Source organism: Tenrec ecaudatus, chromosome 1 (genome assembly GCF_050624435.1).
Source record: "Tenrec ecaudatus isolate mTenEca1 chromosome 1, mTenEca1.hap1, whole genome shotgun sequence".
In the NCBI taxonomy this organism is placed as follows: Eukaryota; Metazoa; Chordata; class Mammalia; order Afrosoricida; family Tenrecidae; genus Tenrec; species Tenrec ecaudatus.
In genome coordinates, this window is record NC_134530.1 from 248216312 (window position 1) to 248223312 (window position 7001).

Sequence of the window (7001 nt, forward strand, 5' to 3'; positions counted from 1 at the left end):
GTTCTCCACAAACATAGCATTATGCTATCTACACATAAAAAAGCCCAGCAACCATCTGTGCGTAATCCATTTGCATGCGAACAGAACACTGGAGTCACACAAGACAGTACAACCATCCTCATACAATCTCCCAGACGGTGAATTAATGGGGATTGGGGACAAAAGCCCCAACAAGGTGCCTGAGGCTTTACACATTACACTTAAGGGAATTCAGGGATACAGGCAGGCTTTCCTTAGAAGGAAAGTTTTAGCAACGTGTGTTTGTAATGAGGAAACGTTTTAGCAAACACAAAGTCTTCATTTTCCTTAAGCAGTGGAAACTGCTTTATAGTCCCCTAGTAAGCCTCAAGCTGGTTAACTGAAGTGTCAACGGACACAGCATTGCACATTTCATTCCGGCTCCCTCCAATACATTACTATTTCTCAACGTGACAATTCTGGGCTGCTAATCTCGACAACGCACAGTGTTTTAAAGGGTCTGGGTCAGCCTTCCTTCCCTCTCCCAAGCGAGAACATAAAAGCTCAGAAGAAAGTTCAACACCTGGGCCACGGAGGCCGACAGGCAGAATGCAAACAGGAAATGCCCCCTGGATTGCTCCCCGGCTGCCCGCAGGCAAACGAAGCGCCACCTTCCGGGAAGCAAATGCAGAACGGCCAGGTGCCGCGCAGAAGTCCTCCCCACTCGCCGCCTTCCCTCCTCCGCACAGCTTTCAGAAACCAAACCGCGGCCGTCCGATCGCAACACTACCTCCCCACCCCACCCCACCCCACCCCAGTGGGGTAGTGGTGACAAGTTGGGCTACTAACCGCGAAGTCAGCCATTCGGAACCACCAGCCGCTTCACGGGAGAAAGATGAAGCTTTTGACTCTCAAAAGAGTCCGTCTCGGAAACCCACAGGGGCAGTTTCACCCTGTCTTACAGGGTCTTCGTGAGTGCGCATGGGCACGACGGCAGTAAGTTCGGTTCGGCTTGGTTTCTCTCCTACCCCTACTCCTACCTTCTACAACCGGCAATCGCAGGTGCTCGTGCTTAGTCCTGCGGTACCTGGGTCCCCAACCACAGCCTCCTACAGCCCGACGTCTGCATCCACCCGTCGGCCGCGGCGCCCCCCTCAACCAGCGGGCATCGCACTCTCGCTCCGGGTCGGGTCCCCCCGTCACCCACGCCGCTGGCGGCCCCCCCTGTGTGACTCCTGCCCACGCCGGGTACTTGTTCTTGAACACCTGGCACCAGGTCCGCTGCTGCCATCCAATGCTTTTGCAAGTCACTGGAGACTTAGAACTCTGCCCCGTGCGAGCGGGCGGCAGGGCTGTCACTAGGAGGCATGTTAACGTACTTTGAAAACGTGACAAAAACAAGAGCCCGCAGGCCCGAGCCAGAGCAGGCGCTCGCCGCCCGGCTACACATCCGTTCGGGGAGAGTGCGGAAACCCGGGGCACCCAGCCCCGGGCGCGCGCCGCGCCGCGTCCGCAGGGCCGCAGCCCCGACCCTCGCCAAGTGACAGGCCGTGCAGACAAAGTCAACTTCTGCAGCCCGCTGCCCGGCCCGCCACGTTCCAGACCCTCCGTGCGCCCGCTCATCTGTCAGAGGGCGCGCTCGCAGCGGCAGGGGCCGGCTCCCGCGGGGCGGGGACAAAGGGCCGGCCCGGGCCAGCCCCGCCGGTCCTCCCGTCGGCGCTTTAAACCAAAATGGAGGGAAGGAACACAGCTCAGAGCCTGCAGCTCCCTGTCCGCAGGGCGCCCGGCCCCGCGCCGTCCGAAGCTCCGCAGCCGCTGCCCGGGCCCCACGGAGAGGCCCGGCCACAGCCCCGCGCCCGGGAAGCCGCCCGCCCTCCGCGACCGCCCGCCCGATGGGACCGGCCGTCCCCTGGGTCCCCTGCCGGCCCTCACACGCCGCGCCGCGGGGAGCTGGGCGGAGAGACGGCGCTCACCTGCGCGGGACTCCGGCGGGAACACGAACGGCTGTGGGACGGCCGCAGAGAAACCGGGTGGCGGTTCCGCGCGCGCGCGACGATCCAAGGCCGCGCTCTGGCGCCCCGCGGCCCCGCGAGCCAGGCGCGCGCCTCTGCGGCCAGCCCCGCCTCAGGGCACGCCCAGGGCTCCCATTGGCCCGTCGGAGATTTGAATGATTTCCAGCGCCGTCGATTGGCCGCACGCGTGGCGTGTCCGCCCCGCCCCGCCCCGCGGGGAGGTGCTAGCATCTGACTCGGAGGGGGCGCGTTGGCGCCTGCTGCGGCCTGGAAGCCCGGGTCCGCCAGCGCCCACTTATCTCCGTGGCCCAGGCGCCCTCGCCGCAGCCATATCCCGCGCGCCACGCCCGCGTTTCGGGCGCTCACCTCCGCTGCGCGGCAGCAAGTTGGAGGAGGTGGCTCTGGGAAAGAAGCAATTTTAGAAGCCACGAAGAAAAAGTTAAATTCACCCAGTAATAAAGATCAACTGGGACCCACGTGGTGCTTCTCGCCAGCGCTTTCCTTCGCGAGTTAAAGTCCTCCCCGAAGCTCCGGCGACTCTTTGTCTTGAATTGGAGATGCCTCGATTAACCTGGACTAAGGCTGTGGGCCCTGGGCAGCAGGTGGGGACGGTAATGAATGCCCTCGGACTTTGTTTGGACGTGGTTGTATTTACGGCACTGAACGGGAAAGTCTGCCCCTTCCCCACGCGTGGCGTTGCCGTGCGTTGTAGTGACTGGAACCAGCAGCCATCCCCAGTGGCTTTAGTTGACCCCAAGAATGCTGAATCCTTGCCCCAAGTTATCTTTATTGGTTAGTTTCCTTCCTTTGGGGTGGAGAGTTTAAAGCAGTCCATGGAGTGCTCTATTTTGCAGTATGGTTGTAATCAAAGTATTTCCTAACTCGTTTACTAGATAAATTTAAACTAATTTCTCTTGTGGACCCTGTTCGTTTTCATTATAATAATTAAATAGGCTTTGCTCACAGCTTAGCATCAGGTGCAGGGGCCACTTATTTGCTTAAAATTATAACCATGAAAAACTCAGTTTCCCTTAAAAAAAAAAAGCAAATACATCCAGCCTTCTCAACCACTCACTTTCAGTGTAAATTAGTTCATCACAGCCTTTCCTCAGAAAAAGGTTTGCAGGAAGCCGGTGAAAGAGCCGTGAAGTCGGCAGGGAGGCTGCAGGTGGTAAAGAAACAGGGCACTTTGGGAATGCTACCTTGCTTTCTGGGTGGTGGAAGCTATTATGTTACAAGCATTGGCCTGCTACTCTAAAGGTTGACTATCCAAATCCACCCAGCAGGCCACAGAAGGTTACATTAATGTAACCAAGAAAACTCTAGGCAGCAGTTCTACACTGTAACCCATGGGGAATTCATAAGTTCAAATCAGTTCAAACCCACCAGTTGCTCCTTAGGAGGAAAAATGAGGTTGCCTGTTCTATATGAATATATAAAGTCTTAGAAACCCAAAAGAGTACTTCTGCACTGTTCGACTCTCTCTCATAGGCTCACTATGAGTCCGAATTGACTCACTGACAGTTACATATCTTTTAATGGCCAAGCACCATCAGCTTTCTTCACCACATTTGCTTATGCATCCTCTTTGTCTTCAGCGATCATGCAAGGATCACTGAATGCCAGGTTGTTAGAACAAAGTGTTCTTGTGGTGAGGGAGGGCTTGAGCCAGAGGCCTGAATCCGCCACTTCCTCAAATTATTGCCATAAACATATGTATATGGGCCAATACCTCTATCTTTATGAATTAATATATTTGCATATGTATACACCTGTTTATATCCCTATCAATAGCTTTGCTTCCTAAATCTTTCCTCTTTCCTTTTACCTTCCTCCCACCCCAGCATCACGCTCACTCACCCTTCTTCTGCCTCTTAGTAATTCCTCTCAGCTAGACTGCAGTTGCTCCAACTCCACCAGGATCTCTGTGTCCTCCTTGTTGATTTTAATTCCCCTTGTTTGCTCAACACTCCCTTCCCCAAGCCTCCTCCTCCACCGAAGTCCCTCCAGAACCATTGGTTCTGTTGCTTTCTCCTCAGGCTTGCTTCCCATGCATATCTTACATAAGTAGGCAAAACAACAATAATGGAGACAAAACAAAAAGAAAGCAAAAGATTGAATACAAAGAGGGGGGGGTGGGAAACTAGCCAAAAAAATACATAATTCCAGGTCTGTCTGCTGACCTTTCTGTCTCCCCACTGGTCCTGGGGGGTTCTGGGAATAGCCCCTCCTTGCCTGAAATCTATTTTGGGGGCTCCTCGGGCTTTGTGGCATTCAGGTTCTTTAGACTATTAAAGCGGGGATAAGGAGCCCCAGTGACAGAATGTACCTCGGAAAATAATACCTATGCAAACACCGAAATTGCTCCCCTGTCCAAACACCCGACACCATCCATCTTTATCATAGCATCAGCGTAAATTACAGGTCAAGCTCACTAATCTTTTGCTTAACATATGATTGCACTAGTTGAAAATAACAGGTGCAGCTTCTTTGCTTCCAGGAGTCCTCAAACTTTTTAAACAGGAGGCCAGTTCACTGTCACTCAGACCCGTTGGAGGGCAGGACTATAGTTTAAGAAAAAACTGAACAAATTCCTATGCACACTGCACATATATCTTATTTTGAAGTAAAAACCAAAACGGGGCAAAAACACCCAGCGGGCCGGATAAATATGCTCGGCGGGCCGCATGTGGTCCTCAGGCTGTAGTTTGAGGACCCCTGTCTATGAAGTGCTCAGAATTTTTTCAGTTCCTTTTCTTTCCATAGGAGTCTTGGTGGTGCCGTGTGTTGCATGTTGGGCTCCTACCTGCAAAGTCAGCAGTTTGGAACCACCACCCCTCCCTGGGAGAAAGAAGGGGCTTTCTACTTCCAGAAACTCAGTCCTCCCTGTGGTCTAGAGTTGCTGTGAGTCGGCACCCACGCCCTGGCGGTGAGTTTGGCTTAGGTTGCTCCCTGGCGGTGAGTTTGGCTTGGGTTAGGGTTCGCTTAGTAGGACAATATCATACAGTCTGTCTTGACCCATGGGGCTGCTCAGATCTGAAATTAGTCTCTCTAACTGCCAATGAGAACTGAAATGGCTAATAGAAACTGCTCAGTGGTGCCTCCCTTCCAAGTGCCAGGCACGTGCCATACCTATCATACACACCTTGGACACCAGACTGCTTGCTGGCACAATGTTACCCATTGGGTTTGAAGTACTTGGCGCCTAATACAAAAGCTGGCAGTTCACAGGAGGAAGATCTGGAAATGTGATTTTGTGGGGATTGCGGCCAAGAAACGCCAACAGGACAGTTCTACTCTGTCACACGGGGTTGCTAGACATCACAGTCCACTCAGTGACCCCAACAAGTGTGCACAACATTTGGGGGCGGAGGATGTTTGTCAACCACTTGCAGCAAGTTGTGGATTGTCAGAATCTATAACTAAAAAATGGTGAGAGTCACCTCGGCGTCAGGGCCAGGCTAACTTCAGGGGGCATAATGACCAAGGTCAGTCTAAAGCTAATTGCCATGAGGTAGAGGGTAGACAGATATCTGACTCTCTTTTCTGCCAATTCTGACACCAGCAGTACTCCTACAGTGCCCTCTACTTCTCTTTTGGGCTCAACAATGTATTGTCATGATCTCACAGAACCCACAGACCATACTTACAGTGAGTGATTTATTAAGGAAATAACAAGGCACCACACGGGAATGTCTCCCTTCTTCAATGCAGCCCTATCGCTGCCAGGGAGGACCCCTCTCAGCCCACTGCAGATAGGCTTCAGGCCTCTTGGCTTCCTCAGGACAGACCTCTCTGACTCTGGCCCCTGCCATCCAAAGCCCTTGACCCTCTTTAGTTCTTTTATATTATGTACTTCCCCTATCTCTGCTTCTTCTCTCTTCTTTCTTCCTTCCGGCTTCTTGCTTACTGTTCAAAAAATCACCGGCATATAGCCACAAACTGTTGATTTCAAGGTATGAACCTCATACCAGGTACTTCATTTGTAGAGTAGGTGAGCGATGATTCATTTGCGTAGTCTATTATCAGTTCATTTGCATAATATGTTGACCAATCCCTGCAAAGGCATACCAATCACAGGACAGGTTGCAGCCCAGGATGGGATAAAAAGCATCGCACCAAATTATTAACAGTTTACCCAGAAAATCTCTATCAACTTCAACTAAAGTACTTAGGCCTCTGGGGTGGAAAACCAGGGCAAAGTTACCTCCTGGGTGCTTATGGTGGGGGTGAACAGGGACCCCTCAAGCTGATGTTTCAAAGAACTAAGGCAAAATATCACATAACGAACTAATTTCTCCACAATCACCCAAAAATGACAGGGCCATTTCTATGATCAGTAGCACAGCCCCTCTCTTATTTCCATGGGAAATGAGCTTGGGTGAAATGATAAGAAAATCAACCAAAGCACACACATGGAGCCAGGAGAGGCTTAAATAGCAAATAGAGAACCACTGTGTAATACAGTACTGATGTGGCAATTACTTGGCTCTGTTCCCTGGGGCTGTTCACTGTCAGAGTTGAAATCTTGCTTTCAAAATATGTTGTTGTGAGGTGCCAGAGAGTCGGTGCGGCTCACAGAGACCCGATGTACAGCAGAATGAAGCATCTCCTGGTGCTAGGGCACCCTCAGAATTGTACTTATGTTTGAGCCCATCGATGCAACCACCGTGTCAATCCACCTCATCAAAGGTCTTCTTCTCTTTCGCTGTCCCACTACTTTACCAAACATGATGTCCTTCCCCAGGGATGGGTCTCATTGACAGTATGAGCAAAATATGTAAGCTGAAGTCTTGCCATCCTCGCCTCTAAAGAGCATGCTGGCTACACTTCTTTCAGGATACAGATCTAGGTAAAAACTCAAGTGGGTCCCTATGAATTGGAATTGACAGCAAAGGGTTTGGTTTTTTGGGGCGTGCCCCTAGAAAAGCCCCTGAGTGACGCAGTTAGCCGTGGAATCCTAACTTAAAGATGTTGGTGGTTCGAAGCTCTCCTGCAACATTGCGGAGGAAAGGCCAGGCAATCAGCTTC

The 7001-nt window shown here is 52.1% G+C and overlaps 1 protein-coding gene across 1 annotated transcript in view; it reads right to left on the reverse strand.

Annotated features, from left to right (window-relative positions):
* The window catches only part of LBR (lamin B receptor), a 28436-nt gene extending 26374 nt beyond the window's left edge, over positions 1-2062 (reverse strand). The window contains exon 1 of the mRNA XM_075530765.1: positions 1932-2062. The gene's annotated coding sequence lies outside the window, so the exon portion shown is untranslated. The remainder of the gene's footprint in view (positions 1-1931) is intronic.
* Between the last annotated feature and the right edge of the window lie 4939 nt (positions 2063-7001).